Genomic DNA, 16,139 nt, shown 5'->3' on the forward strand with positions numbered 1-16,139 from the left:
TAGCCCGTGGGATCTCTGATCCATGGCGGTGGCCTATTATCCCCCTCGGTGGACTGTTGCCTTCAGTCGGGACTTTGGGTAGGACAGGACCTCTAGTCCTGGCCGCAATCACTTCATTAGCAAGCCCCCAGTTGCTTCTGGACCTAGCTTCAGGGTCTGAGTACCCCTCTTTGTGCTCCGGTTTCCGAGTCGGTTCCCCGGGTCGGTATCGGCGGGCCACTACCCTGTCCCAGTCCACCTCGGATCCACCGAGCCGTCTTCCCAGCTCCTGCAGACGGAGACCACCGTCTGCCTCCTAGCCAAAGGCATCAGGGCTCCTACCCTTGTACCTGTCAGCTCCTACCCTTGTACCTGTCAGTTTTCCTCAGGCCCAGACACAGGCCTGACCTCCACTCTCCTGGAACTCTAAAACTGCTCTGTCTGAACTTGACTGTGTACTTTCCCGCCCCAGGCTGTCTGAACTCCTAGGTGGGCGACTTCCAACCTCCTGGTTCCGCCCCCTGGTGTGTCCATCAAGCCCTGAGGGGGTGACTAGGGTTTAAAGGTTTGGCTGTGTGTTACCTGTGAGGGAAAAGTGTAAGGCGGGGCCCTATCTGTGACTACCTGGCCCCGCCAGGGCGTCATACTTTCTCCTCTTTTGGTCTTCTCCCACACATATGTGTGATGGTGCTCTAGGCAGATACTTGTTCTCTGTCTTTCACATTCCTTCAATGTAAGAGTTTTACCTGGCCGTAGATTTATTTTTACTCTGCAGTATAGTGCCTTGTGAAAGTATTCAGCTCCCTTGAATTTTTTAACCTTTTTCCACATTTCAGGCTTCAAACATAAAGATAAAAATGTTAATGTTATGGTGAAGAATTAACAAGTGGCACACAATTGTGAAGTTGAACGAAATTTATTGCTTATTTTAAACTTTGTTAAATAATAAATAACTGAAAAGTGGGGTGTGCAATATTATTATAATATTATGTGCCCATCCTTGTCCGCTTGTACTAATGTGCACATCCTTGCCCTCTGTAATAATGTGCCCATCCTTGCCTTTTGTATCTTTGTCCACTGTAGTAATGTGCCCATCTTATCTTCTGTAGTAATGTGCCCATCCTTGTGCCTATCTTGTCCCCTGTAGTAATGTGCACAGGATTAGTGATGGGTATAGGTCTATTAGACCTCTAAATCACTAATCCTATAGGTAAAACAGGGAAAAATCATTATGAGGAGTGCTGCAAGAAAATTATTTTTTATTCCTAAAAGTAATATAATATCTACACAGAAAAATGCCTTCAATGGGCAGCACACTGGCACGCTGATGCTTCACAGTCATTAGTGAACCCGCTCATTTCCAAATGTGTATATCCTCAGTGCTGTCTCCTGCATTCATAGGTGAAGTGGGTTCACCACCCTTACCATCATTCTTCTACCACCACAATCTACTCTACTTTGGTACAATCTGAGCCATATTTAAGGCACTAACATAACTGGGAGGGCATTGGTACTGTACAATCATCAAGGCGTGTCAGATGAGTATTATAGCTGACACACTTCTGCAATAGTTGGCCACTTTGGGTATTAAAGGGTTATGTCCATCTCTAGAACTTATCACCTACCAAAGAATAAAGTGGAGGCACCAGAAATAAATTCTCCTCCATAGATGTACATCATGACATGTGCTGGTTTAAAATTTATCGCGGAACCCAAATATAAAAACTCATATATTTAATTTTTTACAAACCAGGAAATCTCACTGTTGGACTCTTCTTTTTCCTGGGAGCAAGAACTTCCGAAAGTAATAGCTTTGTAGATACCTTGCCATGTTGCCTGGTGTTCTGGTTTTCTGAACCTTTGTTTTCCGGTTGGTGCCTCTCCTTATGGAATTCCAAAATAGGCTATGACATAATGAGATACCACAGATTATTTTATTCCACTCACTTTCCCTTGCCTTATCTCTACAACAGTGTTGTCTTCTGCCGTACAGTATACAGGTGGAGCGAGTGATGAGTTTCAGGTAGGTCAGGTGCAGTTTTCAGTATCTGGTAAAGTAAAGGGTCATGAAGATAACTCCTGGGTGTATTTGGGGAGTTATCATTCGGATTGGTGAAGACCTCAATATTCATCACTGCCCACCAGTGCTCTAGTGTGTAGCAAAGAAGCTTTGATGAGAGAAAGTGGGAAGTCAATGTGGCGCCCTGGACAAGCCAGGACGTCACAGGTACTGCAACAACACACCCCACACCCCGGTTAGGCACATCAGCCGCACACACAAATCCTTATTGCCTCCCTCCAGGGGCTGATGTCCACACCAGGTGGGGTGGAGACAGGCGGTTGGCCCCACCCATAGAGGAGTTCACAGCCCTGGAGGCGGGAAAGGAGTTCAGTTGAGTTTAGGGAAGTGGTAGTAGAGGAGCAGACTGACTTTGTCCAGGTACGTGGCCCGGGCACATACAGCAAGGTTGGCAGACGGTGGTGGCCGTCTGCAGGAGTGGCCTATCGACACGGAACCGTAGGGCCGGGGTTGGGCGGTGGCCCACCGGTACTGAACCGGGGAGTGAAGAGAAGCCAGCACAAACCGGCAGGGCCTGCGGACCCCGACCAGGCTGGGAGTCGCCGTTAAACTGGTTAAATCCGTTAGCGACAGGAACCTCCGGGGTTTCCTAGCAACCAAGACCCGATTGAAGGCAACCGTCCAAACCGAACAGGGAGATACAGCTACCGCCAGAGCTAGAGCTCCCAGGGCCAGAGCCTGCAAGCAGAAGGGGCTCCCCCAGCATCTATCCAAGCTGGGGAGCGGGTTACTGGTGGGAAGCCATCGGGACCGAAGACACACACCAGGTGCAGGGAAAGGCAGCCACCACCAACCATCCGGGAGTGATCACAGCAGCCGGCTGCGGGTCCCGTCCATCCAGCCGTTTGTTTTATCGGAGACTCTGTATCTGTTCTTGGCTGAGTGAGTACCACCGTGACCTCTGGCACCGCGCTGCCCCCGCGACCCTGCACCTCACCTACCCTGCATTCCTCCCTTCACCTTACCGGGCCCTGGGACCACCATCCCAGCTGCTCCCTAACAACGCTCCTGGGATCCCCGTCACCAGCAGCGGTGGTGCCCCTGAAACGCCCGAGCCGGGGCTTGCAGGGCTCGCACGGTCACCGGGCCAGTGGTATTCGGGGTCAGGCTGTGAGTGGCCCGACCCGGCTTCCGTGACCTTCGGCGGGTTTCAATAAAAGGAAAGTCCGACCGTCAGTCCGGTGTTACAAGGGGGACGGAAGGAGGGTAACGGGGTCCCTGGGGTGGCTTGCCATCGCTCTCCCCCAGGAAACGGTACGAGTCGGGGACGGGGGATGCTTGCAGCGCCACCCGTGGTTTGCGGCCAGGTGTTCAGCCGCCGCTGCGCAGTCTCTCTCCGGGACAGGTGTTACGGGCAGCCGGATGGAATCGCTCCCCACGGGTGGAGCGGGGGAGCCCCGGGAGGTTAATGAGACCCAGGGCAACAGTCCTCAGGGACACCGGGGGCACAGTGCATCGGCATTACTCACAGCAGTCACGGTGTGCGGTTCCAGCTGTTCTTTATTTAAAGTCCGTTTCACATCGCACCCGGGTGCTGGTCCTCGCCGCCTGTAGCCTTTGGTCAGTCCCGGGCAGGTAGGAGGAAGGAATGCCCGGTGAGGTGTTCTGGGGGTCTCTCCCTTTCGGTGCGTTAGCGCCGTCCCCGTGGCATAGAGCATCTTGGGAACTCGCTGCCTCTCTGTCTCTCTCATCCCCGGTAGCGGACCAACACAACCACCACCGGGTACAACTTTCTCCAGGGAACCCCAGTCCTCAGCTCCATTCCCCTCCTCTAGGTGTTATCAGCCCTGGTCTCGTGGCATCTCCTCAACAGGAGCTGTTCTCTGGACGTCTGCACTCCCTTGCAGCCTCTGACGTTCTGCCTAAAACTTCTTTGTGCTCTGCACTAAACTCACTCCTTCAGACCCCCCTCTCCTTGGTTGTCATGGGGACCTGCCTGTGTCCAGCCACCTGCTCATTAAGGAGACAGGATGAGTCATGGACTCAGAACAAACTTCATGCTGCAAATGCTGTTAACTCCTTCCTGCCAGTGTGATGTTAGTGTGTGTTGTGGGGACCCTTCTTCCTCCTGCCCGGGAAAAATGGGGTAACATTTAATACCCTGTAACGACCCGTTTACAGGGGCGTTACACTCCTCCAGACCAAAAACGCAACACTCCGGGGTTGCGACAACAAACAACACCGCAAAAAAAAAAACTTTTCATAGATAAACAAATTAACACGTCCCTTTTACCGGGACCCAATAAAGGATAGGAAGAGGCAGGAGGAAAAAGAAGAAGAAAGAGAAGAAAAGCATGGAAAAAGAAACATTTGCATATATCAAAACATTTAAACTTTCGGGAACAGGCCTCCTTATGACGCTCCAGGGCCCTCAAGGTACCCAGGTTTAGGGGGAAAAACTCGGTAGTCCAAATCCCGGTACGGGCTGCGGTGCCGGGCTCACCCCTCCGGCCACCACTCGCCAAATCTCACACCCGGGCAGTCCATATCATCTCCCCATCTTCTCCTGGGTCTGGAGAGGCAGGGTTCCTGGCTCCTAGTAAGTGTCTAACAAAGGGGCGGGCACGGATTTTCGCGCCCCGCTGAAGCCCCACCCACGAAGGGTGGGCAAGTCCAGTCCTTGTTGGTACGCATGGCGCCCATCCCATTCTCAATGGACGCCATTGAACAGTCCAAGTCCATTTGTCACATACCCGCAGCTGCGGGCACCAAAATAAATGTTAGACAATCCAATTTTGCAAATGGTAAACACAAGGCACGCGTCACCCGGCGTTACCGGGTCTTGTCCGGACCCTGCTCGCAGCGCCAAGTTGAAACGCCCGCGCCGGGGCTTGCAGGGCTCACACGGTCACCGGGCCGGTTGTATTCGGGGTCAGGCTGTGAGTGGCCCGACCCGGCTTCCGTGACCAATGGCAAGTTTCAATAAAAGGAAAGTCCGACCGTCAGTCCGGTCTTACAAGGGGGACGGAAGGAGGGAAACGGGGTCCCTGGGGGGGCTTGCCATCGCTCTACCCCAGGAAACGGTACGGGTCGGGGACAGGGGATGCTTGCAGCGCCACCCGTGGTTTGCGGCCAGGTGTTCAGCCGCTGCGCGGTCTCTCTCCGGGGCAGGTGTTACGGGCAGCCGGATGGAATCGCTCACCACAGGTGGAGCGAGGGAGCCCCGGGAGGTTAATGAGAACCAGGGCAACAGTCCTCAGGGACACCGGGGGCACAGTGCGGCGGCATTACTCACAGCAGTCACGGTGTGCGGTTCCAGTTGATGTTTATTTAAAATCCGTTTCACATCGCACCCGGGTGCTGGTCCTCGCCGCCTGTAGCCTTTGGTCGGTCCCGGGCAGGTAGGAGGAAGGGGTGTCCGGTGAGGTGTTCTGGGGGTCTCTCCCTTTCGGTGTGTACAACTTTCTTCAGGGAACCCCAGTCCTCAGCTCCATTCCCCTCCTCTAGGTGTTATCAGCCCTGGTCTCGTGGCATCTCCTCAACAGGAGCTGTTCTCTGGACGTCTGCACTCCTCTGCAGCCTCTGACGTTCTGCCTAAAACTTCTTTGTGCTCTGCACTAAACTCACTCCTTCAGACCCCCCTCCCCTTGGTTGTCATGGGGACCTGCCTGTGTCCAGCCACCTGCTCATTAAGGAGACAGGATGAGTCATGGACTCAGAACAAACTTCATGCTGCAAATGCTGTTAACTCCTTCCTGCCAGTGTGATGTTAGTGTGTGTTGTGGGGACCCTTCTTCCTCCTGCCCGGGAAAAATGGGGTAACATTTAATACCCTGTAACGACCCGTTTACAGGGGCGTTACACCCCAACCTCAACACGACTCGTGGGTGGCGTCACGAACCAAATTCCCTAACCAAACCAACCCCTTTCACTCACTGGCGAGGAGCGCCACTCGAGTCCCCGGATCCGGCCCACCGCTCGAGCCACCGAGCAGCAGCAGCCGGACCCGAGCCACGAGCGCGGTCGAGCAGCGCACCCCCCGCCCGCGACAACTTGGCGTCACGAACAGGATCTTACCGTTCTGCCGAAGCTCCGCCCCTGAAGAGGAGGTACTAAGAAAAGACCAAGGGGGAAGGATGGCGGCTGGCCACATGTGAACCACGGCTATAAAAGCAGGGACGCCAGAACTCTGCGGCCATCTTTGGGTTCCTGGAAAATACCACTACCAACATAACCACTACGCTACGCGGAGACTACGGAGCCGGTGCCCGGAACAGCGGCATGGCTCCGGGCCCGAACAGCGGGGATCTGCTGGCGCTACCGGAATCAGATATGTCTTCTGATGGAGCAGTGGACCGCGGAGGTGGAGGAGTTAGCTGCGGTCGCCCGGGTGTACGGGATGGAGGCCATGATGGAGGAGCTGGTGAGTGACCCACGCCCCTGTGTCCCTGAGGGACCGGCCGCTGCGGCTGAGGGACCCGGTCTGCCCCTGGCCCCCATACTGCCTCCATCTTCCCTGCCCGTGCGCCCCGCCACTGCTTGCCCATCTGGCTTGCGCCCCCTCGCAGTGGCAGCCGAAAGAGTAGCGAGCCCGGAGCCTGCGGCAGCTGGCGGCAACCCGCTTGGCGCAGAGACGGATGATAGTGACTCCGGGCCGGACACGGAACCTGTCTCGGAGGAAAAGGGGGTTGCTGGCTTGCACGACATGGAGGCCACCTACATTCCAAGGAGCGGAAACAACGGATATTGGGCGGCCCTTCCCCACCACGCCTGTTATGCGCTGGAGGGACTGATACCCGTGTTTTTCCACCCGGGGCCGGATGAGGAGCAAGAAAGCGAGCAATAAGTCAGCGGTCCTCCATTTCACCGTTGTCCCCGTTGGGACCATCAGCACCGTTATGTGAGTAAATGAAAATGAATCAACCGAACTGTAACCTGATTGTCAACTGTGATTGAACCGGCCGTTGCCGGCAAGTTGTCCCCGAGGGGACCCTCTGAACCGTTTGCGTAAGGATCTGCTTACGGACATGCCTGAGAACTTGCAGGGCAACCACAAACTTGTGGCATGTAAATAATTGGCTTAATTCCGTTGCCGCCTCCGGAGAGGCAGATTGGAGGAAGGGCCCGCAACAGAGTAGGCTGGGGCCCGGCCACCACCTCGACCGGTGGCCATCCTCCGGGGGTCAGGGTTTCCCATGGACGTGGGTCCCCTGAAGTGACCGTAGGGTATGAAATACCGTACCCGTACCCGCTCGGGCAGCCTGGAAATGGACTAGGGTCAAGGGGTGCTGCCCACTTCTTAGGGGCAGCATCAGGGCCAGGTTGTTTGGGTGGGAGAGAGCGGAAGCCGTGTGTTGTTAATAAAAATGTACCATTAGTAACGTTAAAGAAAGTGCCTCCCGTTAAGGGAAGTTTCATGAAAAATGCTTATGTTAATATGTTTGCCGTTTACCATATATTTATCTTTTTCAGTTGCAAAATTAAAACCGGTGATGGACAGGCAGCCCGCGGACGGTCTGCATTTAACCAAGGGGAATGTTGCGCCCTGGACAAGCCAGGACGTCACAGGTACTGCAACAACACACCCCACACACCGGTTAGGCACATCAGCCGTACACATAAATTATTGTTGCCTCCCTCCAGGGGCTGATGTCCACACCAGGAGGGGTTGAGCCAGGCGGTTGGCCTCACCCATCGAGGAGTTCACAGCCCTGGAGGCGGGAAAGGAGTTCAGTTGAGTTTAGGGAAGTGGTAGTAGAGGAGCAGACTAACCGTGTCCGGGTACGTGGCCCGGGCACATACAGCAAGGTTGGCAGACGGTGGTGACCATCTGCAGGAGTGGCCTATCGACACGGAACCGTAGGGCCGGGGTTGGGCGGTGGCCCACCGGTACCGAACCGGGGAGCGAAGAGAAGCCAGCACAAACCGGCAGGGCCTGCGGACCCCGACCAGGCTGGGAGTCGCCGTTAAACTGGTTAAATCCGTTAGCGACGGGAACCTCCGTGGTTTCCTAGAAACCAAGACCCGATTGAAGGCAACCGTCCAAACCGAACAGGGAGATACAGCTACTGCCAGAGCTAGAGCTCCCAGGGCCAGAGCCTGCAGGCAAAAGGGGCTCCCCCAGCATCTATCCAAGCTGGGGAGCGGAGCGGTTTACCGGTGGGAAGCCATCGGGACTGAAGACACACACCAGGTGCAGGGAAAGGCAGCCACCACCAACCATCCGGGAGTGATCACAGCAGCCGGCTGCGGGTCCCGTCCATCCAGCCGTTTGTTTTATCGGAGACTCTGTATCTGTTCTTGGCTGAGTGAGTACCACCGTGCCCTCTGGCACCGCGCTGCCCCCGCGACCCTGCACCTCACCTACCCTGAATTCCTCCCTTCACCTTACCAGGCCCCGGGACCACCAACCCCTACCCACGGAGGGCAAAACATCCCAGCTGCTCCCTAACAACGCTCCCGGGATCCCCATCACCAGCAGCGGTGGTGCCCCAACCTCAACACGACCCGTGGGTGGCGTCACGAACCAAATTCCCAAACCAAACCAACCCCTTTCACTCACGGGCGAGGAGCGCCGCTCGAGTCCCCGGATCTGGCTCACTGCTCGAGCCACTGAGCAGCAGCAGCAGCAGCCGGACCCAAGCCGCGAGCGCGGTCGAGCAGCGCACCCCCCGCCCGCGACAACTTGGCGTCACGAACAGGATCTTACCGTTCGGTAGAAGTGCGCCTTGTAGCCCCGCCAGAGGTGTCCAGCTGAAAAATGTCAGAATCCGCCATCTTGGGCGCAAGGAATTTTCCCGCTCGAGCGTCTTCCCGAGCAGTGGAGGCGCGAAAGCTGAAGCTCCGCCCCTGAAGAGAAGGTACTAAGAAAAGACCAAGGGGGAAGGAAGGCGGCTGGCCGCATGTGAACCGCGGCTATAAAAGCAGGGACGCCAGGACTTTGTGTCCATCTTTGGGTTCCTGGAAAATACCACTACCAACATGACCGCCCCGTCCAGCTACGCGGAGACTATGGAGCCGGTGCCCAGAACAGCGGCATGGCTCCGGGCCCGAACAGCGGGGATCTGCTGGCGCTACCGGAATCAGATATGTCTTCTGATGGAGCAGTGGACCACGGAGGTGGAGGAGTTAGCTGCGGTTGCCCGGGTGTACGGGATGGAGGCCATGATGGAGGAGCTGGTGAGTGACCCACGCCCCTGTGTCCCTGAGGGACCGGCCGCTGCGGCTGAGGGACCCGGTCTGCCCCTGGCCCCCATACTGCCTCCATCTTCCCTGCCCGCGCGCCCCGCCGCTGCTGGTCCATCTGGCTTGTGCCCCCTCGCAGTGGCAGCCGAAAGGGTAGCGAGCCCGGAGCCTGCGGCAGCTGGCAGCAACCCGCCTGGCGCAGAGACGGATGATAGTGAATCCGGGCCGGACACGGAACCTGTCTCGGAGGAAGAGGGGGTTGCTGGCTTGCATGACATGGAGGCCACCTACATTCCAAGGAGCGGAAACAACGGATATTGGGCGGCCCTTCCCCGCCACGCCTGTTATGCACTGGAGGGACCGATACCCGTGTTTTTCCACCCGGGGCTGGATGAGGAGCAAGAAAGCGAGCAGTAAGTCAGCGGTCCTCCGTTTCACCGTTGTCCCCGTTGGGACCATCAGCACCGTTATGTGAGTAAATGAAAATGAATCAACCGAACTGTAACCTGATTGTCAACTGTGATTGAACCGGCCATTGCCGGCAAGTTGTCCCCGAGGGGACCCTCTGAACCGTTTGCGTAAGGAACTGCTTACGGACATGCCTGAGAACTTGCAGGGCAACCACAAACTTGTGGCATGTAAATAATTGGCTTAATTCCGTTGCCGCCTCCGGAGAGGCAGATTGGAGGAAGGGCCCGCAGCAGAGTAGGCTGGGGCCCAGCCACCACCTGGACCGGTGGCCATCCTCCGGGGGTCAGGGTTCCCCATGGACGTGGGTCCCCTGAAGTGACTGTAGGGTATGAAATACCGTACCCGTACCCGCTCGGGCAGCCTGGAAATGGACTGGGGTCAAGGGGTGCTGCCCACTTCTTAAGGGCAGCATCAGGGCCAGGTTGTTTGGGTGGGAGAGAGCGGAAGCCGTGTGTTGTTAATAAAAATGTACCGTTAGTAACGTTAAAGAAAGTGCCTCCCATTAAGGGAAGTTTCACGAAAAATGCTTATGTTAATATGTTTGCCGTTTACCATATATTTATCTTTTTCAGTTGCAAAAATAAAACCGGTGATGGACGGGCAGCCCGCGAACGGTCTGCATTTAACCAAGGGGGAATGTGGCGCCCTGGACAAGCCAGAACGTCACAGGTACTGCAACAACACACCCCACACCCCGGTTAGGCACATCAGCCGCACACACAAATCCTTGTTGCCTCCCTCCAGGGGCTGATGTCCACACCAGGTGGGGTGGAGCCAGGCAGTTGGCCCCACCCATTGAGGAGTTCACAGCCCTGGAGGCGGGAAAGGAGTTCAGTGGAGTTTAAGGAAGTTGTAGTAGAGGAGCAGACTAACCGTGTCCGGGTACGTGGCCCGGGCACATACAGCAAGGTTGGCAGACGGTGGTGGCCATCTGCAGGAGTGGCCTATCGACACGGAACCTTAGGGTCGGGTTTGGGCGGTGGCCCACCGGTACCGAACCGGGGAGCGAAGAGAAGCCAGCACAAACCGGCAGGGCCTGCGGATCCCGACGAGGCTGGCAGTCGCCGTTAAACTGGTTAAATCCGTTAGCGACGGGAACCTCCGTGGTTTCCTAGCAACCAAGACCCGATTGAAGGCAACCGTCCAAACCGAAAAGGGAGATATAGCTACCGCCAGAGCTAGAGCTCCCAGGGCCAGAGCCTGCGGGCAAAAGGGGCTCCCCCAGCATCTATCCAAGCTGGGGAGCGGGTTACCAGTGGGAAGCCATCGGGACCGAAGACACACACCAGGTGCAGGGAAAGGCAGCCACCACCAACCATCCGGGAGTGATCACAGCAGCCGGCTGCGGGTCCCGTCCATCCAGCCGTTTGTTTTATCGGAGACTCTGTATCTGTTCTTGGCTGAGTGAGTACCACCGTGCCCTCTGGCACCGCGCTGCCCCCGCGACCCTGCACCTCACCTACCCTGCATTCATCCCTTCACCTTACCGGGCCTTGGGACCACCAACCCCTACCCACGGAGGGGAAAACATCCCAGCTGCTCCCTAACAACGCTCCCGGGATCCCCGTCACCAGCAGCGGTGGTGCCCCAACCTCAACACGACCCGTGGGTGGCGTCACGAACCAAATTCCCAAACCAAACCAACCCCTTTCACTCACGGGCGAGGAGTGCCGCTCGAGTCCCCGGATCCGGCCCACCGCTCGAGCCACTGAGCAGCAGCAGCAGCCGGACCTGAGCCGCGAGTGCGGTAGAGCAGCGCACCCCCCGCCCGCGATAACTTGGCGTCACGAACAGGATCTTACCGTTCTACCGGCTGGTAGAAGTGCGCCTTATAGCCCCGCCGGAGGTGTCCGGCTGAAAAATTTCAGAATCCGCCATCTTGGGCGCGAGGAATTTTCCCGCTCGAGCGTCTTCCCGAGCATTGGAGGCGCGAAAGCCAAAGCTCCGCCCCTGAAGAGGAGGTACTAAGAAAAGACCAAGGGGGAAGGATGGCGGCTGGCCACATGTGAACCGCGGCTATAAAAGCAGGGACGCCAGGACTCTGCGGCCATCTTTGGGTTCCTGGAAAATACCGCTACCAAAATGACCACCCCGTCCAGCTACGCGGAGACTACGGAGCCGGTGCCCTGAACAGCGGCATGGCTCCGGGCCCAAACAGCAGGGATCTGCTGGCGCTACCGGAATCAGATATGTCTTCTGATGGAGCAGTGGACCGCGGAGGTGGAGGTGTTAGCTGCGCTCGCCCGGGTGTACGGGATAGAGGCCATGATGGAGGAGCTGGTGAGTGACCCACGCCCCTGTGTCCCTGAGGGACCGGCTGCTGCGGCTGAGGGACCCGGTCTGCCCCTGGCCCCCATACTGCCTCCATCTTCCCTGCCCGCGCGCCCCGCGCTGCTGGTCCATCTGGCTTGTGCCCCCTCGCAGTGGCAGCTGAAAGAGTAGCGAGCCCGGAGCCTGTGGCAGATGGCGGCAACCCACCTGGCGCAGAGACGGATGATAGTGACTCCGGGCCGGACACGGAACCTGTCTCGGAGGAAGAGGGGGTTGCTGGCTTGCACGACATGGAGGCCACCTACATTCCAAGGAGCAGAAACAACGGATATCGGGCGGCCCTTCCCCGCCGCACCTGTTATGCAATGGAGGGACTGATACCCGTGTTTTTCCACCCGGGGCCGGATGAGGAGCAAGAAAGCGAGCAGTAAGTCAGCGGTCCTCCGTTTCACCGTTGTCCCCGTTGGGACCATCAGCACCGATATGTGAGTAAATGAAAATGAATCAACCGAATTGTAACCTGATTGTCAACTGTGATTGAACCGGCCGTTGCCGGCAAGTTGTCCCCGAGGGGACCCTCTGAACCATTTGCGTAAGGAACTGCTTACAGACATGCCTGAGAACTTGCAGGGCAACCACAAACTTGTGGCATGTAAATAATTGGCTTAATTCCGTTGCCGCCTCCGGAGAGGCAGATTGGAGGAAGGGCCCGGTAGCAGAGTAGGCTGGGGCCCGGCCACCACCTCGACCGGTGGCCATCCTCCGGGGGTCAGGGTTCCCCATGGATGTGGGTCCCCTGAAGTGACCATAGGGTATGAAATACCGTGCCCGTACCCACTCGGGCAGCCTGGAAATGGACTGGGGTCAAGGGGTGCTGCCCACTTCTTAGGGGCAGCATCAGGGCCAGGTTGTTTGGGTGGGAGAGAGCGGAAGACGTGTGTTGTTAATAAAAATGTACCGTTAGTAACGTTAAAGAAAGTGCCTCTCGTTAAGGGAAGTTTCATGAAAAATGCTTATGTTAATATGTTTGCCGTTTACCGTACTGTATATTTATCTTTTTCAGTTGCAAAAATAAAACCGGTGATGGACGGGCAGCCCGCGGACAGTCTGCATTTAACCAAGGGGGAATGTGGCACCCTGGACAAGCCAGGACATCACAGGTACTGCAACAACACACCCCACACCCCGGTTAGGCACATCAGTCGCACACACAAATCATTGTTGCCTCCCTCCAGGGGCTAATGTCCACACCAGGTGGGGTGGAGCCAGGCGGTTGGCCCCACCCATTGAGGAGTTCACAGCCCTGGAGGCGGGAAAGGAGTTCAGTTGAGTTTAGAGAAGTGGTAGTAGAGGAGCAGACTGACCGTGTCCGGGTATGTGGCCCGGGCACATACAGCAAGGTTGGCAGACGGTGGTGGCCGTCTGCAGGAGTGGCCTATTGACGCGGAACCGTAGGGCCGGGGTTGGGCGGTGGCCCACCGGTACCGAACCGGGGAGCGAAGAGAAGCCAGCACAAACCGGCAGGGCCTGCGGACCCCGACCAGGATGGGAGTCGCCATTAAACTGGTTAAATCCGTTAGCGACGGGAACCTCCGGGGTTTCCTAGCAACCAAGACCCGATTGAAGGCAACCGTCCAAACCGAAAAGGGAGATACAGCTACCGCCAGAGCTAGAGCTCCCAGGGCCAGAGCCTGCGGGAAAAAGGGGCTCCCCCAGCATCTATCCAAGCCGGGGAGCGGGTTACTGGTGGGAAGCCATTGGGATCGAAGACACACACCAGGTGCAGGGAAAGGCAGCCACCACCAACCATCCGGGAGTGATCACAGCAGCCGACTGCGGGTCCCGTCCATCCAGCCGTTTGTTTTACCGGAGACTCTGTATCTGTTCTTGGCTGAGTGAGTACCACCGTGCCCTTTGGCACCGCGCTGTCCCCGCGACCCTGCACCTCACCTACCCTGCATTCCTCCCTTCACCTTACCTTGGGACCACCAACCCCTACCCACGGAGGGGAAAACATCCCAGCTGCTCCCTAACAACGCTCCCGGGATCCCCGTCACCAGCAGCGGTGGTGCCCCAACCTCACCACGACCCGTGGGTGGCGTCACGAACATAATTCCCAAACCAAACCAACCCCTTTCACTCACGGGCGAGGAGCGCCGCTCGAGTCCCCGGATCCGGCCCACCGCTCGAGCCACCGAGCAGCAGCAGCAGCCGGACCCGAGCCGCGAGCGCGGACGAGCAGCGCACCCCCCCGCCCGCGACATCTACGTCTCCACCTCCGAATATGCATAACCCAGGCTTTTTGTCTGTTTACAGCAGATGTACCGAATAAATTACCTGTCCACACCAGGGGGTCCTAACTGAACAGGGGGCCAGATGTCGGATTTCAAGTTCTCTTTCCTCCTCAGCCATAATTAGTTTCTCCCTCGCTTAGTTAAATTAATCCCATATGTTCAGTTTGGGGGTGGATATGTCCTCTCCAGGGACCAGGTAGATGTCTTATGAATTTTACAATTTCTCTATGACAGATTCCCTTTACCCTATGGAGGAAAAGTCCATAGGGTAAAACTCCAGTTTTTTAAATGGTAGGTGTCCTAGTAGTATGTCACAGAGTCCGTATTTATCATGAATATTGTATCTAAGTGATTAATGTATTTTGTAAGAAACGCCATTGAGAGGTTCCCTACGAAATACTGTAAATTTAGATCTCATTTAATTTAGCCGTGAAATGTACGTGAATGCTCCAATCTGAAAAGCATTTGCTAACAGAGAGGTCAGTGCGGGCAGATTATTTTTTCTCAGCTTAATGATGTATTTTAGTTAATTATAGTATATTGGGGATAAATGTATAAGCTATATCCTATACATTAATGAAAAGTGTATCTACCCTGTAAATCTTTCTACTCTGTGTGGTAAATGCAGCAAAACAAATGTCTTTATAATTAATGATGGCGAGGTCTAAACATGGCAATTTTCAGCTACGCTCGGCAGTCATGCAGACTTGCTTGTCCCTGCAGTTTTAGTCGAAAAATGCTACGTATAGAAGCTGAATTCATTAGTATGCTGGAGTCATGGCTTGTTGTTTAACGGTTATTACATTTATTTTCCACGGGCTGACAGCACATTGCTTGTGTTCTGGAAGAAAAACTCAAATATTGTGTTTTCTGTATTTTTATTTGTTTTATTCCTTTATTTTTAGCAAGGATGGAGCACAGTATATACGGAATTAAGTCATTGGGAATTGTCGTTGTTGCTTAGTTTACATTTTTTAACATGCTCTTGTAAAATTAAAGCAGCACGATTTTTATTTTAGAAAATTGTGACAAGTCGGTCCCTATGCCTTTTTTTTTTTCTTTTTGATCCGGTCAAAAACAATGAGCCCAATACATCAAGACTGTCGTTGTTCACACCGGTCTTGATGATGAAACGTGCTGGAGTTGGACGCTCCTGATTTATGGAGAGGTGTACGCCTCTTTATGAACCAGGAACGCCGGACCAGTGGTGTGCGCCTCTGTACGCGTTTCGCCACAAAGCCTGCTCCAGTCTCTGCTGGAGTTACATTTGTGGGGTAGTCAATGCCGCCGTTGACCATAAATTTTATGAGCGGCGTTCGCCACACCCCTATTCCATCCCCAGCTTTTCAAAGGTTTTTTCTCCAGAAGTGGTAAATGTAGCGCCCCTGAAGCCATCAGGGTGCTACAAGGTTCTGCATCCCCACCAGGATGCAAGCTCTACCCCCTAGGTCCCCAGGAGACCAGTGCTGGTAACACCAAAATCCCAGGTAATCCCCCAACAATCCCCCATACAATGGTACTTAGCTAGGGTCGGACCAATGGATGGCCGCCTAGAGGTGGAGCCAGACTAGTCTACTAGTTGACCAGGTCGGAGGGGCAAACTATGGAGAGTAGTCAGAGAGAGTACTGAGTAGGAGAGGAGTGAAGGTGGAAGGGAAGCAACATCCTGACTGAGGTTAACGGTAACCTGGTACCCAGGAGAGTAGTTGCCGGTGGAGTACGGTGGAGTGCTCCCGGAACTACGCAGCAATGGGGTACAGGACCCTAGGACAGGAAAGAGCTTCAAGCCGACCTGTTAACACCTGCACAGCAAGAGGACCATCAAGGACCTCGCTGATCCTAAGAATCCGAAGACTCAGTAGCAAATGGAGAACTGGGGACAGGACCAGAGGCTCCAACCCCACAGGGTTCACGCTACC

This window comes from Anomaloglossus baeobatrachus, chromosome 7, assembly GCF_048569485.1.
Source record: "Anomaloglossus baeobatrachus isolate aAnoBae1 chromosome 7, aAnoBae1.hap1, whole genome shotgun sequence".
Classification (NCBI taxonomy): Eukaryota; Metazoa; Chordata; class Amphibia; order Anura; family Aromobatidae; genus Anomaloglossus; species Anomaloglossus baeobatrachus.